Raw genomic sequence first — 20,990 nt, forward strand, 5'->3', positions numbered from 1 at the left:
GAGCTTTGCCACCTGGGGCTGAAGTCAGAGGTAATGTAAAATCACAGAATCAGTGACCTGCATGACAGAATGTTTGCCTTAATTTTAAGGAAGGCTAAGATTTTGTCAGATATTTTTAGTAAAAGTTAGGGACAGGTCATGGGCAATAAAGAAGAATTCATAGAAGCCTGTGACCTGTCCGTGACTTTTACTAAAAATATCTGACTAAATGGGGATCTACGGGTCCCCACACTGCCTGCAGCGGGGCAGCTGTGCTGCAGCTAGGAGCTCCAGGGGCTCCCCCCTCAGGTTCAGTGTTGGAGCTCCAGGGTCTCCTGCAGCCCATAGCTGGGAGCTGCAGGGTGCCCCTGCTGCCCACTGCAGTTAGGAGCTCTGGGGGCTGCCAGAGGTGGCAAGAGTACCCCACAGGTCCCAGCACCTGTGGGTGCCAGGGGGACCCTGCAGCTCCCCAGCACCGCAGGCTGAAGTCAGGAAGGTCACTGGAAGTCAGATTTCATTACTGCTGTGACCTCCATGACTAAATCATAGTCTGTTTTATAATCCATGAACATGGTTTCATGGAAGGTAGGTCTTGTCAATCAAATCTGTCTTTTTACAAGATTATGGTACTGTTGATTTTTTTCCAAGCATTTAATCTAGTACCACATGACACTGATTAAAAACAAATAAACTTGCATTAGATGAAACTAACAGCACAGATTAGATGGACTAAAAGCTGGCTCATTAACAGATCTCCACCTATAATTGTTAGCAGGGTGACAAATGAGTTGGGTTATTTCTAGGAGTCAGTTCTTGGTCCAAACACTGTTCTGTTGAAAAGTTACTATATAAATGATATGCAAAGTTTGCAGATGAGAAAGATTGGTGGGGTAGCCTATAATGACAGGTCAGTGTTAGTAATCTGGAGGTCCTGGTTAAGTGGTTACAATTCAACAAGATGCATTTTAATAGCCAAATGCAAGGTCATATCTCACAACAAAGAGTGCAGCCTATACCTCTACATGTCTCTGAAGGACATAAGGCTCTTCACAGGTTAACTGTCACTGTGAACTTTCAGTGCAATTCTGTGGTAAAAAGGGGTAGTGTAATCCTTGGCTACATAGACAAGGGAATATCAAATAGTAATAGGGAGTTACCTTGCCTCTGTACACAGCATTGATAAGCCTGCTTTTAGAATACTGTGTCTAGTTCTGGTATCCACACTTCAAGAAGTATGTGGAAATACTGGAGAGTTCAGAGGACTACAAAAATTATTCAAAGACTGGAAAACAAGCTTTGACATAAGGCTTAAGGAGCACAGCCTATTCAGCTTTAAAGAAGTTTGAAAGGTGTATCAATCACTGCATGTAAGTACATACCCACCATCTCTTCTTTTCAATGTGTAAGGGGGGGTGCTTTTCAGCCTTCCTGATAAAGGCATAAGAAGAACCACTGGCTAGAAGTTGAAGTTAGACAAATTCAACCTTGACATTGTAATTTCCTGGCAGTGAGGGAGGGTAATTAAATATTGAAATTGTTCGCTGGAGAAGGTAGTAGATTCACCATTGCATGCAGTCTTTAAGAAAAGCTTAGACCTGTTTCTAAAAGGTACGCTTTAATCCAACATCTGAAGGAGTTGGAGACTTCTAGATCTTGGAAGAAGCATACTACTATTTGAAAGGATTTCCAGAGCTCTTATTGTAGGATCTAAGCACTAACTACAGTAGTTAGAATTTCTCTAGATCCCCATAACAAACTCTGCTTCACATCCTCTTTTATTTGCAGTTTTAAGGAAACTATTTAATAAACATATTAGAATTGTGACAAGCCACAAGAATCCTTCATCGCAGAGCAAGTGTTGCTACTGACTTGTCATTCAGATAAGTACATAATTAAACTATATATACAGTTTAGTAGCCTGGTACTGTACCATCAGTGGGACATACAAGCTGGGCCAAAAGTCAGATTATGTATGACTGCTGAGAAGTCTGTATTCTCCCTGCACATGGCCTATTTCGGACTCTTCTGTTCAGGCAAGGCAAGCTCAGTGTAGGTCTAGGGAGTTGGGAATGAGCAGGACAGAAGTAGTTTTGTCACTGTGGCACTTCCTTGAGGGTGGGGCCAACCCGGTTCCAGGCCAGTCCCAAGCATAAATTAGAGCATCTGAAAGGCTGCTGTAATCCATAGCGGCTCCTATGATGCTAAAAGGCCCATTTCACTGGCCTGAAATAATCCAAGACTCAGGGGAGCTCAGTACCAAAAGGATTTCCCTCATAGTCCTGCAGCTAGCTAAGTAGGATTTAAGGCTGTCTTACACCACTAGAGTGGAACAAAATAGCCCTAATGAAGCAGTAAATCAAGTCTAAAATTTTAACATTTTGGTTGCGGCAAGCCATGACTATACCCGGCTTCTTGCGCCTACAATACACGACAACATGGATACAAGCCAGGTCAAAGGGGGACAAGGGCTGAAATAGTTACCCCTACATAGTTTCAAGGGTGGACAACAAGTAGGAACTTAAATCTGGTGGCTGTTTGCACGGTTTGGATGATGTGTGGAAAAAGTTAGACAATTCTGAAGAGACTTGCCTTGTTATGGAAGCTATTTTAGCTGCCTGAGAATATAGGATATTTCTTTCCTCCTATAAAAGGGGGAGGCATGTCTGTAGAGGAGAATTCAGAGGCTAAAAACAAAATCGCTTCTCTGTTAACAACCACAGGGACTTAACTCATGGAAGCTCAGTATCTCTTGTAGCTGACCTGCTGCTCCTCAAATCATAGGAAGCCATAAAATGCTTATGGTTTATTCCAATATATTGAAAAAGATCATTTAGTGACTGGTTATTAGACTCACCAACACATTTTTCCTTCAAGAAAAGCTGTGACTAGAAGACAAAAGATAGTTCAGCATATTGCCTTACTACATTATTGATCTGCTATTGATCAGTAGGCTGTCTTCCCTACCAAATGCACTTTTATATTAGAGTTCTGTAGTCTATGTATATTGTCACTAGGGCATTAATTAGATATTGGCAAGTGATGATAATCAAATGTAAAAATAGCATGCTAGAGAATGGACAGAGAACAGGTTTGGCTAATTAGTTATTAAGATCACAGTTACAGAAAGTGGGGTGGAGGCTTAGTAAAACTATGCTTCCATTAGGAACTATGGTGCTAGGCACCTAAATTTAGATACAGGCTTAGATAAAGTATATCAATAATTGATGTTGAAATATGTTCCTAAGAGTAAGTGAGGCCTACTAGCCAATGTCCTTTATAAGGCTGATCTACTGTCTGAGGGAAAAGGGGTGGGGGAGGGGAAGAGAACCTATTTAGGTGCTTCTTGATGCATTGAAACCCCTAAAAGTTCAGTGATGCTTAGGTCTATCCCCAACTATTTGAGGTCCTAACTGAAGTGGAGTAAAATGCATCTCTTCTTGCTTCCCACCACACCAACAATTTGAGTATAAAAGGAGTTGAACAGATTTGAAAAGAAGCAGAATTTGTACTGTCATAATCTTCCTGGTATCATCTTAACACTTGTTATCAGAGTCACATGCATGGCAAGGGGCAACTGAGTCATTGGGTGGTAATTCAGTGGGAGTTGCAGATACTGAGCACCAGACTAGATTAGGCCTGCACAGAACAGGTGTTGAACAGTGAAGAGTGATTGATAGAAGAACTTTATCTCACTCTTCTGCCCCAGGCAGGACTGAATGCTACTTCTGATTTCAGAGTGAGCTATAAGAGAAATGGAGGTCAGATCAGCTGAATGGACATGAAGGCCACAGCATCTAGTTATCTACTTGGCCCTGTACAAGACACAAAGATAAACAGTCCCTGCACTAAAGATCTTCCCATTAAGAAGACTGGCCGAGAAGATGGGACACACTTGGAAAGCCAGAGAATATTTTTATATTTAGTGACAGTATATTTATATGTAGTAGTAACATGAGCATGAACTATGGACACTGAGACAGAGAATTTAGGAGGGGTTTGAATGGCCTGATAGCATAATTAGATAATGGTTACAAAGCTAGGGCACAGGCTAATTTTCTTCATATAGAATCTGTACAAATACTTTCTTTTTTAAGTAATAAAATAGACACGCTCTTGCTATTTTTTAAGTCTCTGTTAAGACTTAGCTTAATTACTATTTGCAGTAATAATATAATTAGTACACAGTCAAGCTCAGATCCTCATTGTACTGGGGAGACAAGTCCCAGTCTAGACTCTAGACTGTCTTCTAGAGACAAGTACTTGTTACTTTTTTCTTCTGATTTATAAAGTTTTCCCTTCCATAGCAAACTACAAAATTAAAGATCAAACTGCGAGAATAATCCCATTAGCCCAAAAGAGAAGTTAGCCTCATTTCAATTTAAGTGATTTAAAATATAGCTTTGATCAACTCATCATCAGCAGGAAGGAAGTCACTCCCAAGAGTCAAACCCTCAGTGCTGTGCTTTGAGGCATTATCTTGTAACTGTTCTTCTGAAGATTTACATTCATGTAATCTCCTTATAAAAGTCACTATTGGAAGGGATAGAACGAATCAATCGCATTGCAAAGCCACAATTTCATCTCAGAAAATATTTGCTCATTTATTTTTATTTTTTTAATATATGAAGAAATTCCTCATAGAGGGAGGGCCTGGCAACTGACTTACTAGAATAAGTGAACAAAAGATTCTCAGTGTAGAACTGAACGTTTGCAGAATTATTCACGAAGCAATTTCCTTGCCAGGAGTCTTTTGGCCAGTATTCACTATTGCAATACAGCAGTGCATGCTGGAGCTGAGATACACACAAATCCAGGTTCTCTCACCCCCCCACCCCCATACACACACAAACTCACTCTCCTGCTGGTAATAGCTCATCCAAAATGACCACTCTCCCTACAATGTGCATGGTAATCAAGGTGGGCCATGTCCAGCACAAATCCAGGCTTAAGTTTGTGTGTGTGTGTGTGTGTGTGTGTGTGTGTATCCCGGGAAAAAAAGTGGGGGGGAGGTGAGAGCCTGGATTTGTGCTGGACATGGCCCACCTTGATTACCATGCACATTGTAGGGAGAGTGGTCACTTTGGATGAGCTATTACCAGCAGGATAGTGAGTTTGTGTGTGTGTGTTTTTGGAGGCGGGTGAGGGGGTGAGAGAACCTGGATTTGTGCAGGAAATGGCCCACCTTGATTATCATGCACATTGTGTAGAGAGTTGTCACTTTGGATGGGCTATTACCAGCAGGAGAGTGAGTTTGTGTGTGGGGGGGTGGAGGGTGAGAAAACCTGGATTTGTGCTGGAAATGGCCCAACTTGATGATCACTTTAGATAAGCTATTACCAGCAGGACAGTGGGGTGGGAGGAGGTATTGTTTCATGATCTCTGTGTGTATATAAAGTCTGCTGCAGTTTCCATGGTATGCATCCAATGAAGTGAGCTGTAGCTCACGAAAGCTCATGCTCAAATAAATTGGTTAGTCTCTAAGGTGCCACAAGTACTCCTTTTCTTTTTGAAATCAGACAGTGGTTTTCTTTTGGTGAGGAAGCTGAATAATAATTTGGAAAATTCCTCATATATCTGTATGCCAGTGAGACATGCAATTATATAAGCATTTTATATACCAAACTGAATGCCTATGTTTTTCTGAGACAAATTGGGTGAGGTAATATCTTTTACTGGACCAACTTTTGTTAGTGAGAGAGACAAGCTTTCAAGCCACACACAGCTCTTCTTCCTTTCTGGTAAAGGTACTCCCAGACTGGTTAGTTAGGACATAGTAGTAAGCACTATTTAAGGGACCATTCAAGGTAGAGTGGCCCATTAACACCTCTGCAGTCTTTTGTCCCTATATTTCCAGGGGTAGAGGCACCACAAATTGCTGGTTTGGAAAGATCAAGCTAATCAGGTTGTCTGGTCAACAAAGAGTTCCTTCTACAGATGATCTGTGATAAGCAAATACCCCTTGTTAGATACTAAAGCACATGCAGAACTAGTGGAGGTTGATAGGAGCAGAAGTCTTTCCCTTTCAAGACATTGACAGAAGCTTTAGGCCATACATGCTGCTGGCTTTCTATATTTGGAGAACAGAGATAATTAATCCTCAATATCCTGTAAAACATCCCTAAAAACCCATCTCTATTTTCTCCACCCCTGTGGTTAAAACCCTCAGCCCAACATGGGTCATCTCCCTCCCTCTGGGTTCCCTAACCTAGTCTAAAAGGTAGGGGTAGTCAATAGGCTTGCTGCAGGCCAAATATGGACCACCAGATGCTTTTGAATGGACCCCGAAATCTTTTTATTTACTTACATAAGAACAGCCATACTGGGACAGACCAAAGATCCATCTAGCCCAGTATCCTGTCTTCCGACAGTGGCCAATGCCAGGTGCCCCAGATGAACAGAACAGGTAATCATCAAGTGATCCATCCCCTGTTGCCTATTCCCATCATTATTATTTTTTCCATTATTTTCTCTGGAGTCTGGACCTGGACTATATCTTGACCAAGAAATCTGGACCTTGACAAAAAATAATTGGCTAACCCTACTGAAAGGACTTCCTTGCTTACTGTCTTAGCTATGTCGTCCTTCTCTACTGGATTCCTATGGTCTCTTACATTATGCTCGGTCTCCTTGTTCTAACCTTCAGAGCTCTACATAACTCCACTCCAGCCTCTCTTTTCTTCTCCTGCACCTTCTTTCACTGGTTCTTCAAGATAAATATTTGTAAGTCCATTTCTCATCTTGATAGATGGGGATTTTCTCGTGAGCCTACTAAATCTCCATCCATGAAGGTGAGACTGCATCCCTTATGCTGAAATGCTATGCTTAGTCCTTGATGCTGTACACAAAATTATTTGTCAAATGTGCTGGTGTACACTGAATAAATCAGAGTTCCACGGCACTAGTACAATTCATCAGAATCTTACAGTCCCAGAAAATATGGCTATAGAACAATGTGGTGCTTCTCTAATTGCCTATTATACTATAGCACAAGACTCCCACACACACACTTCTTCAGGCCAAATGTTTGGTGCCATCTGCCGGTCACATTATGTTACAAAAAGAAGATTGTTGTTAACTGTCTTGGGCATTTCTCTGATGATGTAAAGGTGATGCTCACCCATTTGCTTTCCTTTAAAAAGCTTAGGTCAGATTTTTACTCTTTTAAACTTCCCCAAGGGGACATTTAATGCAGTTTTCTAGCTTGACTTACAACCTGTGCACAAACCCACTAAAGTTGATGAGCTGCATCCTAAATCTGGTCAGAATTTGGTCATTAGATCTTCAGTTACACAGTTCTAGAGACAATGTTACTTAATCATTGCCCTAAATAAAAAAAAAACTATGATAGTCTAGCACAGGAAAGGAAAAAATGGACACCTTGGCTATGAATTTATAATATCACATGTATACATAACATAGAAACAATGTCATTGTTGAAACTTCCTGTTCATGCCCTTATTCCATCATCAAGTTAGCTGTTAGAATGTAAAGGTTACTATACAAAACACCAACACCACTATAGTATAACTCCACTGTCTTCAATTAAATTGCACCAAGAACAAATTCTTCTGCTTAATTTGGTTATTAAAAACACAACAGTGAAAGGCTTCACCCAAGACCTAATGCTTGCAAAAGGATTTTTTTTAAACCAAGTATATCTTAACACTTCAAATATGACAAAAGGATCTAAAACTTTTAAAGTTTCTCCCAGACTCTAGAATTAAGAACTAGGTTCACTAGATTATAACATGTTGAACCAATTTCATCCCCAGGTGACTCTTAGCTTCAATTGAGTACCATCAGGAATAGATTTAGCTGATTTATTATAGTAGTGTCAAGAAGCTCCAGTTGAGTTTGAGATCCTGTTATGCTAGACAACGGTACAAACACACTGCCCTGAAGAGTTTACAATCTAATAGGCAAGATGGGGGGGGGGAAGAGGATTGAGAGGGGGACCAGTGCATGTAGAGAGACTGGTTTATCCAAGGTCACATTGTAAGTCACAGCAAAAACACCAATGGTTCCTCAGTTATGGCAGTGTTGCTATAATAAGCAGTGATCATATTTAGGTATGTACTCTAATTTCCAAGATGAATGCAGGTGCCACCAAATCTATGCTACTGCTATGTTAGTTCCGAGGGATTTTGTAGAAGCAGCGCTTATCTTTTGTTAACACACTCAATCCAGTGAATGTCTAGCTCACTAGGAAATCTGGCATACAGATTATATATTGTACAGACATGTATGTATGCATGTGACTGACTTCAAAGGGAAGTGACCGTGAGCTCTCACATTTTATGCTTTCTATTACATGCTATATCTTGTGCAGATAAATACCTAGAATCCTTAGCTGAGCCACCTCTGCCATGAAGGGGAAGACTCCTTATAAAAAAACAAAGGGATACAAGCCATTGTTTCTATTGTTAAAACTCATGGCTATTAGAGATGAAAACCACTCATCAAGTCACCTAGATCAATCCCTCTGGCAGCACAATGGAAAGGTTGACATTTCAGCAGACTCTTTGCAGTGTGTTTATACCAGATATATTTGCTTCTGCCTTTTCAGTCAGGGAAAAGGGAGGATGTCAGCTTCTTACATTACACTTGCTTTAAATCAAATCTATTATGTGTGCCTCATGAGCACTGGCATTTAGCACAACCCATGAACTCAGAAAAACTGTTCCTCCCAGAGCTTCTATTTGTCACTCTTGCTACAACATGCAATAAAAATCACAAGTGCAGTTACCGTGCCTACCAGTCCCTGTTCTCCCCTAGAGATAAGGGATATAGAGTCAGCGGGGAGTGGGTTTGAACCCAAGACTGGACAGCAGTCACTTAACTTGCGAGCCGTTGATTCTCCATCCTGATGTCTTACAGATACCACCCAATGCTTTTTACACTCAGATGTACTGCAAGAGATAAGCAGATAAATGTACTTTGATGTGATGGTAAACAGCTAACAAAGACCCTCCATACAGCAGTCACCATTAAAGAAAGTCAACATTTCCCAATGTTAACACACAGTGGTCTCTACAATACCTCAGAAATTTCCTATTTGAAACATAAGGAAATATCTGCCTCTCTCCAATACCATTGCATGGCTACCGCTGTCAAGCATTAACTTTTTAATGACAACCACAGCAGCTGCAATGGTCTGTGGTGGAGGCTAGTGAAGAGGAGAAAGAGCAAAGTCACCAAGGAACAGGCTCCCCAGAGAGGCCCTGAAGTTATCCAAGAGGTTCTTCCTGCTTTTACGTCCAAAGTGCGGTGGGGGGAATCTCTAATCGGGAGAGTCAGGTTGGGTTGACAAGCATTACTCTTTTCAAATTGTTAAGGAACTACTCAGTCCTGGAACTTAAGGTGCAGAGCAATCTGGCCCCAATCCAGACCCAATCAATTAGGCATATGAAATTAACATACATGCTTAAAGGCTTTGCTGGATCAGGGTGGGCAACACTCAACACCACAGGATTAAACCTAAAGAAGATATTTACCATTATTTGCCCTAGCACAGAAAAAATATAGGTTATGTGAGTAATTAGAAGTGTCCAGGACTTTAAATATTGCTTTCACCACATTTCCATACATGTTCCCTTTTTACCCTAACTCCCCTGGCATATTTCCTAACCATCACATATTCCTAACAAAGCTTATTAAAAAGCAGACAACATCAAATTTAGCTTAACATTCCAATTAACCCATTGCAAACTCAAGTGTGCAGACTCCTTGCCTTCTTTAAGAACTGTCTATACCCCACTCTAGTTTAGGAACAATGCCACAATGTTAATGAAATGAAAGCAAGTCCCTTTGGAACGTGAACCGCAAGTTACATACATCAGGTAAAATCTAAGTATTTCTAAGTTGACTAGCCATCCTTTGCAAAAGTATCAGAGCTTTCCTAGTTGATCCACTCCGACAGAACATGTAGCAGATATTTTTAGTCAGTAATGTTTATGAAAACACAGAAGTATTTGACTAACTGAGCTAGACAATCTCAGGACAAACATTTCTCCTTCTGTACCATCTGAAGAAAGAAGTCTCCTTCAAGGAAAGATTAATCTGCTGGTTGTCTTTGTGACTGTCAGTGGTTGTTTGCTCAGCTTTTCCCACAACATCTACCCTGTTTATTAAGTTGTTCTCTCTGTTGGCACAGAGTTACCCAGATTTTAAAGAAATGGATCTTCTTATAGTACAAAGGTGCATAAAACAGGAATACAAACATTGTGGCTTCACATTGTGTCCATATAGCAACAGCATGTCCATACTAGTGCTGAAGTGAACATTACTACATGAATGTATTAGAGACCATCATTATTGGACATGATTACAGAACTTACCCAAAAAGAAAAGGAGTACTTGTGGCACCTTAGAGACTAACCAATTTATTTGAGCATAAGCTTTTGTGAGCTACAGCTCACTTCATCGGATGCATACTGTGGAAAGTGTAGAAGATCTTTTTATATACACACAAAGCATGAAAAAATACCTCCTCCCACCCCACTCTCCTGCTGCTAATAGCTTATCTAAAGTGATCACTCTCCTTACAATGTGTATGATAATCAAGTTGGGCCATTTCCAGCATAAATCCAGGGTTTAACAAGAATGTCTGAGGGGGAGAGAGGGTAGGAAAAAACAAGGGGAAATAGGTTACCTTGCATAATGACTTAGCCACTCCCAGTCTCTATTCAAACCTAAGTTAATTGTATCCAATTTGCAAATGAATTCCAATTCAACAGTTTCTCGCTGGAGTCTGGATTTGAAGGGTTTTTTGTTGTAATATCGCAACTTTCATGTCTGTAATCGCATGACCAGAGAGATTGAAGTGTTCTCCGACTGGTTTATGAATGTTATCATTCTTGACATCTGATTTGTGTCCATTTATTCTTTTATGTAGAGACTGTCCAGTTTGACCAATGTACATGGCAGAGGGGCATTGCTGGCACATGATGGCATATATCACATTGGTGGATGTGCAGGTGAACGAGCCTCTGATAGTGTGGCTGATGTTATTAGGCCCTGTGATGGTGTCCCCTGAATAGATATGTGGGCACAGTTGGCAACGGGCTTTGTTGCAAGGATAGCTTCCTGGGTTAGTGGTTCTGTTGTGTGGTATGTGGTTGCTGGTGAGTATTTGCTTCAGGTTGGGGGGCTGTCTGTAGGCAAGGACTGGCCTGTCTCCCAAGATTTGTGAGAGTGTTGGGTCATCCTTCAGGATAGGTTGTAGATCCTTAATAATGTGGTGGAGGGGTTTTAGTTGGGAGCTGAAGGTGACGGCTAGTGGCGTTGTTTTTTCCACTGAATGCATCCGATGAAGTGAGCTTTAGCTCACGAAAGCTTATGCTCAAATAAATTTGTTTGTCTTTAAGGTGCCACAAGTACTCCTTTTCTTTTTAAGATGTAATGAGTATATTTTAAAAGTAACAACAAACATCAAGAGACTCCTCGCTTGCCCCTACCCCCAAACGTGTCAAAGTCAGTGAGAACCTGTTCTGACCAAAACCTTGAAACCATTAGAGTCTGGTTATGACTATTATCTCAACACTAAAAAAAGTCTTATATAAGTAAAAATAAAGAATGTACAATATACAGCCATTTGATAGACTCTCTAAAAAGCTGCCATTTTGGTGTAACTCCCCATTAACCAAGTCAGTGTTTGATACCACACCCATCATGAGGTGGTATCCAAGCACTCCCATGGTATTTCAGCTCTTCCAGCTGCTCTGCTCCAGGATTTAACTGCCACACACAATTCCAAGTAGGGCTCTGTGCTGGGGATCTACAGGAACCCAAATAGCTCCCTTTTACTATTCATGGTCAGTCACCAAGGGCTGTTGTTGTGCCTCAAACTGTTTGTGCGACTGAAATAACACAAGAGCTCATCTTTATGATATTACCACCATTCAAACAGTTAATACAAATATTAAATCTCATGCACGCCCCTAATTCCCAGAGTCTGCATCACCCCACTTAGGTGATGTTGACTTAGGTTTTAAAACTAAGGACTATGTGGATTCAGAATCTCTTCTATACAGGTTTTTATACCACACATCACTGTAGTATCAGAACACCTTCCAATAATGCATTAAGCAATGTGACTACACATCTGTCACATGTAGCTTATTCTCCCATCCCTTGGCCTTGCTCAGTGCCTATGTGTGTTATAAGGAAGACTGTGTCCCTAGTGATGAGTTCAAGACCAGTTCAATGGAGTGGAACAATCAACCACTGTGAATTTTGTCTACTAGTCTCAAGAAAGGCTCTAGCCAGAGAGGAATTTTGTCTGGGAATTTCTGGAATATTTTCTCCTTTCAAACTAGGAAAAACTACCATCCCCTCAAGGCCTAAATGCCAAGACACCATTAAGCAAACTCCAGCTTCTCTCTGAGACCTGCCCTGTTAGTATTAGTGTCCATTCAACCTGTCTTAGTCCATTGTGCTAATTTCCAGGGACACTCAGGCTGCACCAGAAAGCTTAAATACTTCTCAGCCACCACAGCTGTTTCAAGCCAGACATAGCTCTACAGGCAGATATTTTACACCTAGAAATGCAGCGATCAACTTTAGAGAGCTAAGAGGGATGAGATAAATCTCTTTTATTGAACCAACTTCTGTTAGTGAGAGAGACAAGACAACCTTGTCTTAATTTGGAAAATAAATTAGATTCCTCCCCCACACTTCTTTTTTTCTTTTTTTCCCCAGGATACAGAACAATCAGTTAATGGAAAGCTGAATGCGTCTCCACCCAGGATACTACCCCATATAACTGCCCCAAGCCTTTCAGAGCATTAGCAACCCTGTGACAAACATCAGACCCAGACCAGAATAGGAATTAGAGCCCTGGGTGAGATTGGTAATTGCTAAACACAGCAGGGCAATGCATTCCTATTTTTTCTTTCCAGCTCCCTACTGTGAGAATTTCCCCTCGGTCTCCTCACAGATTTTTCATAGCTTCTCCCTTTTCTACCCTACAAAATCTGACCTTGTCTCCAGGCTGGCTTCTGGGCTTGAAGAGGAGGCTAGAAGATGGAAAAGGACTAAGCCTTCTCCGAAGCAGTTTCCCACTAAAGTGCAGCAAAACTGGAGGCAGAAGAAACCATTGCAGAGAAAGGCAGAAGAGGAAAGCAACAAATCTCTAGAGGGATTGAACTCTCCTATTGGTTTCCTGTCTCTCTTAACATCAAATTCAAGTGATGTCAGCTGAGCCACACACCATTGGGAATAGCGCCTTGGTTGTTGAGGGAGTCATAAGATCTTGATCTGATCTGCTAGAATTATTATCTACATGACTTCACAAGGAACCAAGGAATCAGCCTGTAGATGTAAAGGGCTATAGGTGCAAGATGGTATTTATTTCTGTAATAATAAGAAAAAACATTCAAGTTACATTCACACCAGGTTTGGTTCCTGTGTCACCACTTCCCCACAGCCCTAGCCAATTAAGGGTCTGTCTGCACAGGGCTTAAAAACCATGCTCAAGCATAGCTGAGACTTGGTTGGGACAAAACAAAAGCTGTTTTCTAGCCTATGTCCCTACTTATGTTAGGCTAAAATGTGGCTGGTTTTATACAGTTTGGGTTTTGTGTATATATCATCGATTCATTTGGCATCTGGGCTGGCTGATCAGGCCATGTTAGAACCTTGTTAGGTCACAACCAAGTTTAAACCATGCTTAAGTGCCTTTTAAACCCACACTTGGTTAGCCAGTGCAGGTGGGGTACTAATGGGCTCTCCAAGAATTACAACCAGAGAAAGCAACAAGGAGGGTGTAGGAGAGGAGTAAAGAACAAGAAGTATCAACCTTCCATCCATTGGAGTTTCCATACTTAGGGCACCAAAAACATGACATTCCAATCTCAGACCCCCTTTCCCTTTGATATTGAGGCAAAAGGCCTCCAAATTTTCCCCTTTAACTCCCATTTCCAAAACTGCATTTTTTAGGGGAGGTAATGAGATCTAGTAGATAGGGTACTGCATTAGGCGTCAGGAGGCCGTAGCTCTATTCAACTCTACCGCCAATTACCTTGGACAAGGAACCTCATCACTCTATGCCTCACTGTCCCCATTGGTAAATAGGGATAATGATACTTACCCACCTTTATGAAGTGCTTGGAGATTTCTGACTGCATGCTAATAGCTAATATTATTTTAACTCTGGATGCAGTTAACAGACTGGAAAGCACCTATAGTGTCTTTGTGGGAAATATAAGCATGCCGTAGGAGTCTGTACCCACCCAATGAAATTCCCAGTAAACCTTCCTATGCATCTGTTTCCTCTCCCACCATAATTCCTTATTTGGTGTGCTCTTTGTGTTAGCATCCAAACAACCAGAAACCATTAAGAGGGCTTTCTAGTCCCTTTACAGCAGCTGAGCTCTCATAAAGGGGCCTCAGAAGAGACTGGAATCAGGACCATTGTGACCAGTAGAAGGTTTATGAAGTCTTTACCTAGTAATTTCCTCATTTTAAATGCTTGGGCTTTATAAATGATGTGTCAGCAAGGCCAATATAGCAACTTTAACTGGCTTTTGAAACAAAGTTTTACATTATTGGCATGTTACAGGTAGGGTATGGTGGTGTCTATTATTTTTGTTTTTGTAAATCTTTACTTTTTTTCTGTTGTGTAAATACCTGAAAATAAAAATTGGGGAATGGATTGGTCATCAGATTATGAAATTAAGGGAATAATTATCAGGGGTAGAGCTAATGACAGCTCTTGTAGAGTCCAGCCTCGATGTGGCCTGATATACTCATTCTCACTGCACAGCTAAATTAGCCATATATGCATATAGTGCCCAGCCTGCCTTCACTGTAAAGGCAAATTTTCACATTGCTGGGTTCCATGATCAATACCCAAACCACTAGGCCATAGTGCCTGCCAGCTACAGCCCTGATTCAGCACATGCTTACATTAATTTAGGCAAGTGCCTAAGTACCGCTGTGAGAGCTTTGCTGAATAGGGATGGATTTGGACATGTGTTTAAATGATTTGCTGAATTGGACCAAGTTGTTGGTTTTTTTTAATCTTAGTTATATCATCTGAAAATTGGGTTAGCAACAATGCTTTGCATTTAGATATGTAACATTAGAAGAATATGACAAAAGTACATATTAATTGCCTAATTTTATAGTGTCATGAAAACAGAGACTTGAAAAATCTCTATGAGAACCACTGGCATCTAATGGATAAGATATGAGCTTGACATTCCAGAGAGTGGCTTTTGGTACCAGCTTTGTCACCAATTTCCTATGTAGCCTTTGAAAATTGCTCTTTCTTCCTTAATTCCTACAGCTCTCTCTTCCTTAATTACCAACTCTAGAACATGGCCTAGGAGAATGTAAACAGGTTCATTTTCCAGAGGGGGCAATTGAGGAAGAGAGAGTTGTAATTTTCAAAGGCTAGCTAGGAAATAATTCTCCTAGGCCAGGGCCCATTTTGGTAAAGAAAGCCCCTAGAGGCATTTCTTCTCACTTTGGAGAAGACTGTGTCTGAAGAAGACTTTTTCCACTGCCATGTTTTTATTCTCTGTTGGTCTAGATTTTACAATAAATTAATTTTCTTAAACATATGTCTAGTTCATTCCTTTAGATGTGTTTCCTGCACACAGCTACTATGTTTCAAGAAAGTAATTGTATAATGTGATTGCACTGGCCAGAAACACACAGAATTATGGTTTCAGAGTAACAGCCATGTTAGTCTGTATTCGCAAAAAGAAAAGGAGTACTTGTGGCACCTTAGAGACTAACCAATTTATTTGAGCATAAGCTTTCGTGAGCTACAGCTCACTTCATCGGATGCATACTGTGGAAAGTACACAAGATCTTTTTATATACACAAAGCATGAAAAAATGGGTGTTTACCACTACAAAAGGTTTTCTCTCCCCCCACCCCTCTCTCCTGCTGGTAATAGCTTATCTAAAGTGATCACTCTCCTTACAATGTGTATGATAATCAAGGTGGGCCATTTCCAGCACAAATCCAGGTTTTCTCCCCCCTCCCCCCCAAACCCACTCTCCTGTTGGTAATAGCTTATCTAAAGTGATCACACTCCTTACAATGTGTATGATAATCAAGGTGGGCCATTTCCAGCACAAATCCAGGGTTTAACAAGAACGTCTGGGGGGAGGGGGGGTAGGAAAAAACAAGGGGAAATAGGTTACCTTGCATAATGACTTAGCCACTCCCAGTCTCTATTCAAGCCTAAAGTTAATTGTATCCAATTTGCAAATGAATTCCAATTCAACAGTCTCTCGCTGGAGTCTGGTTTTGAAGTTTTTTTGTTGTAATATCGCAACTTTCATGTCTGTAATCGCGTGACCAGAGAGATTGAAGTGTTCTCCGACTGGTTTATGAATGTTATCATTCTTGATATCTGATTTGTGTCCATTTATTCTTTTACGTAGAGGCTGTCCAGTTTGACCAATGTACATGGCAGAGGGGCATTGCTGGCACATGATGGCATATATCACATTGGTGGATGTGCAGGTGAACGAGCCTCTGATAGTGTGGCTGATGTTATTAGGCCCTGTGATGGTGTCCCCTGAATAGATATGTGGGTTTGAATAGAGACTGGGAGTGGCTAAGTCATTATGCAAGGTAACCTATGTCCCCTTATTTTTTCCTACCCTCTTCCCCCTCAGACATTCTTGTTAAACCCTGGATTTGTGCTGGAAATGGCCCACCTTGATTATCATACACATTGTAAGGAGAAAAGGAGTACTTGTGGCACCTTAGAGACTAACCAATTTATACGAAAGCTTATGCTCAAATAAATTGGTTAGTCTCTAAGGTGCCACAAGTACTCCTTTTCTTTTTGCGAATATAGACTAACACGGCTGTTACTCTGAAACCTGTCATTGTAAGGAGAGTGATCACTTTAGATAAGCTATTACCAGCAGGAGAGTGGGGTGGGAGGAGAGAAAACCTTTTGTAGTGGTAAACACCCATTTTTTCATGCTTTGTGTATATAAAAAGATCTTGTGTACTTTCCACAGTATGCATCCGATGAAGTGAGCTGTAGCTCACGAGAGCTTATGCTCAAATAAATTGGTTAGTCTCTAAGGTGCCACAAGTACTCCTTTTCTTTTTACAGAATTATGGGACACTGCAAAAATTGCAAAAAGCAGTCTTCAAATGGGGACTTTGGTTGCAACCATAACTTTGGAGAGTCTGTTACCTCTCCATAATAAAATACACATATTTGCAGAATGGGAACCAGAAGCCTTTAATTAGAGAAGCAGCTCTATTAACTGTAGAACATCACATTGCTTTTCATTGGTTGCTGCTTCGAAAAAACAAACTTGCTCACAACACACATCCTGGTTCCACTGAAGTCAATGGCAAAAAACTTCTTCCATTGACTTCCATAGGAGCAGCACTGGGCCTAAAGCCTCCACACACATTGTGAGTAACTTTGCTTAAATATAGTCTCTTTTCTTCAAACATAGCCAGTGCATGAGTTTTCAATTATATGGAAGATTATGGAATGTTTGAAGGGATAGCTGTGTGGCATTTTTGCGCTAAAATAAGAAAAAAACATTAGACAAAAATCAACATTTCAAATTAGGGTGACATTTTTATTCAGCTGTAATTCAAAACACATTTTGATTAATTTTCTTCAAATTTTATAGGAAACTTTTCTTTCCCCACACAGTAAATCTGACATTTTTCTACACAAATGAATTTTCCAAGCTAAAATTACATAGGGACTAAAAGAAACCATTGTAATGGACATAGAAGACAACCTTAACCATGAAGACGCTAGTACCTCTCCATAATAATGGTCTGGGAGGACAACATTCTTTGAGTTTAAAAAAAAAAAAAAAAAAGGTCCTATTATTCATCATAAAATGAAAGCATTTAATGATACTAGAGGGCTAACAAGTTAGGGCTAGATCCTTCTTTTTCCTCAAATTACCACCTTTTACACGTTATACTCTTAGAAATGGAACTGATGCCACTCAACTGAAAATGCTGAGGCAAAGATTTGGCAGTGCACTTTAAATATATACCGAAGTAATCTTTACTTCAAGGGAATTACATGCTTATAGTACTTTGCTGAATCTGGGTTTTCACATTTTCAGTGAAGTGGCACCCCAATCCCAATTGCATAGCGTGTAAAAGGTAGAAATTTGAGGAAAAATGAGATTAAACACACAATGGGGGAAGCGTTCTTCCTTTCCTGCATGTATGTACACAGACCAGTCCATCAAATCTCCGTTCGGATATTTTCAAGATTTCTAACCAAAATACTTTTAACTTCTAAATGTACAGAAAATATTTTGCATGTTTCCAGATTCCTGCTCCATTTCCACATTGCTGTTGAGTCTCAAGAATTAAAATAAATTGCACTCATAGGACCTGCACTGGAAGGAGTTTGTTTCTGGAAAGGTAGTTTTCAGCTGATTCTCCTTTTGAAACAGCAATTTCCTAGCTCATTATTCCAATTTCAGTAGTTTTGCTTCTGCCCATAACTGTGTAAAGACATTTTAAAGCTTTAATTCATTTTGCAATTCTAAATAGCTTCCCTTAATCGTTCATGTCAGATTCCTATTTCACATTTTTAAAAAATGTATAAAACAATTCTGAGCTGTCAGAAAAAAAAACCCTCTTTAACATTCAGATTAATAACTTGATGCATGTTCCCCATGTTAATGTGTTTTTCCATCAATCACTGGTGTCAGGAAACTATTTGGAAAAGATTTAATATTCATAAAGTAATTCTGTATTTTCACTCTGTCCACAGCTGAATTATACTATGCATCAAACTGTCTTATTTATTTGGAGGTTTTCCTCCTGCCAGATGCCTTACCTATTGCTCTACATCATTGAACAGCAGTTTGGTTGGTAATACAGAATAGGACATGTTGTAGAGGGTCAACGAGGACCAATGTATTTTCAGTTTCAGCTGGCAGAAATATTCACGGCGAAGTGAAACTAACAGGCTTGTGGTGTACAATTCCATGTGCCCAGAGTAATAAATTCGGCTACAACCATTGTATTAGAACATCCCCATTGTTAATTTAACTTAAAGTAGGAAGTGGATATAGACTAGGCTGTAAATCTGGTTTAGTAAGGAATTCTGGCTCTCTGCTACTTCCAAGGGTAAAAAAAAGATAACACACAAACTAAAGGGGATTTGTATGTGAAAAGGATGTGTGTTCCCAGTGAGGCTGAGCCAGGAAGATCCACTTACAGTCTCACTGTATACAACAGACACCCTGGCTCCAAATTCATAGATACTCTATGCTCAGGGTTTAGCTGATCCCCATATTTGGGGTCGGGAAGGAATTTTCCTCCAGGGCAGATTGGAAGAGGCCCTGGAGGTTTTTCGCCTTCCTATGTAACATGGGGCACGGGTCACTTGCTGGAGGATTCTCTGCTTCTTGAAGTCTTTAAACCACAATTTGAGGACTTCAATAGCTCAGACATAGGTGAGAGGTTTTTCACAGGAGTGGGTGGGTGAGTGAGATTCTGTGGCCTGCATTGTGCAGGAAGTCAGACTAGATGATCATAATGGTCCCTTGTGACCTTAGTATCTATGAAATCAAATGATCTAATCCTGCAGTCCTTCTCTGGACAAAACTTGGGTGAAATGCTGATCCCATTGAAATTAATGGTAAAACTCCCTTTGGCTTCAATGGGGACAAGACATCACCTCTTTTATTTCTAGTAGGTGGCTCTTTTGAAGAAAGTCTACATGATTAAGCCTGGTTTTATTTGGGGTTGCTGGGCCTTTGGTTTAGGTGCTCCTTCTTCTCTTCCCCCATTAAAGCTTCTTACAAGCTGAATGATCTCTTGCTCCTCCAAAAGTCTCCAGCTGATGGAGGTAAAAGAAGGCATAAGCCAAATGATCTGCACCAGCTTTTCTTTTTAATTAAAATGCTTCAGTCACAAATGAACTCCTTTCTGTTCAATATTTAATATTGATTTAGTTCCCTGGCAAATGGAGACATTCTAGGCACACTGAAATGTGGATTAAAGGGTCATCTAGTTGCACTGAACAATTTCAAATTTTCTACTGCTATTCTATTTCGAACCCCTTTTCAGAAAAGCACTTATGCTTGTGCTTAAAGTTACGCATGTGCCTAAATGTTGTACCTTGAATGGGGATGAGAATACCCGCATGCTCAAAGTTCATCATATTTTTTAATACTTTGCTGCACTGGGAGCCTAGCAACTTTGAGCATCACTCCGCAGCAAAGGTAATAAAATTCCTCATTGCTAATCAGCAATTGGACACTAAGGAGCACAATTCTGAAGTTCTCCTTCACTTTTGGGACCACACTCAGGATGCAAGATTGTGCAACAGTGATGAACACCACTATCCAAATGCTTTATCGGTCAGGGTATTGGTCCTTTCATTTAAAGTCCCACATTGCCCTAAAAATTCGAAGGTTTGGGTGCCGATGACTTAAATGAAAATTCTGGAAATATTCAGTTTTCCTTTGGACTGACTCATGATTAGGTGCTATGTTTATTTAATGGCAAGGAAAACAGCAGATTTCAGGGGGTCCTCCAAAAATAGAATTTCAGAGAACTGCAGCTCCAGCAATCTCATGATACTGGCAAAAATGTTAACTGCTAAACTAAAGATGCTGTTCCCATATTTGGTTCAACATAGTCAGCTGGTTTACTCTCAGGAATGTATTCTCTATACATAATAGGAGTCACAGGATCATAGATAGTAGAGCCAGAAAAGATCATTGGATGATGTGGTCAGTAACACTGCAGCTTTACAAGTCATCTCACTAATCATCCCTACTGTTATTAAAAGGCTATTGGGATAAATTGTATGCTTATCATGATAAGGAAGACAAAGCTGAAATAGCTCAGTTTTTAAAAATCCCTGGCAGCTCACCTTTAATAACCCTTAAAGTCCTTGCTCTCTTTTCAGGTGAAAGGAAATGATGTAACTGACATGATTTTTACTAGCACTTTGATTCAAGGAGGTAACCTGGCATCTTTTGAATGAGTGACCACAAAGTTTAATTTGCCTCATAAACATTTATTT

Source organism: Caretta caretta, chromosome 8, assembly GCF_965140235.1.
Source record: "Caretta caretta isolate rCarCar2 chromosome 8, rCarCar1.hap1, whole genome shotgun sequence".
In the NCBI taxonomy this organism is placed as follows: domain Eukaryota; kingdom Metazoa; phylum Chordata; order Testudines; family Cheloniidae; genus Caretta; species Caretta caretta.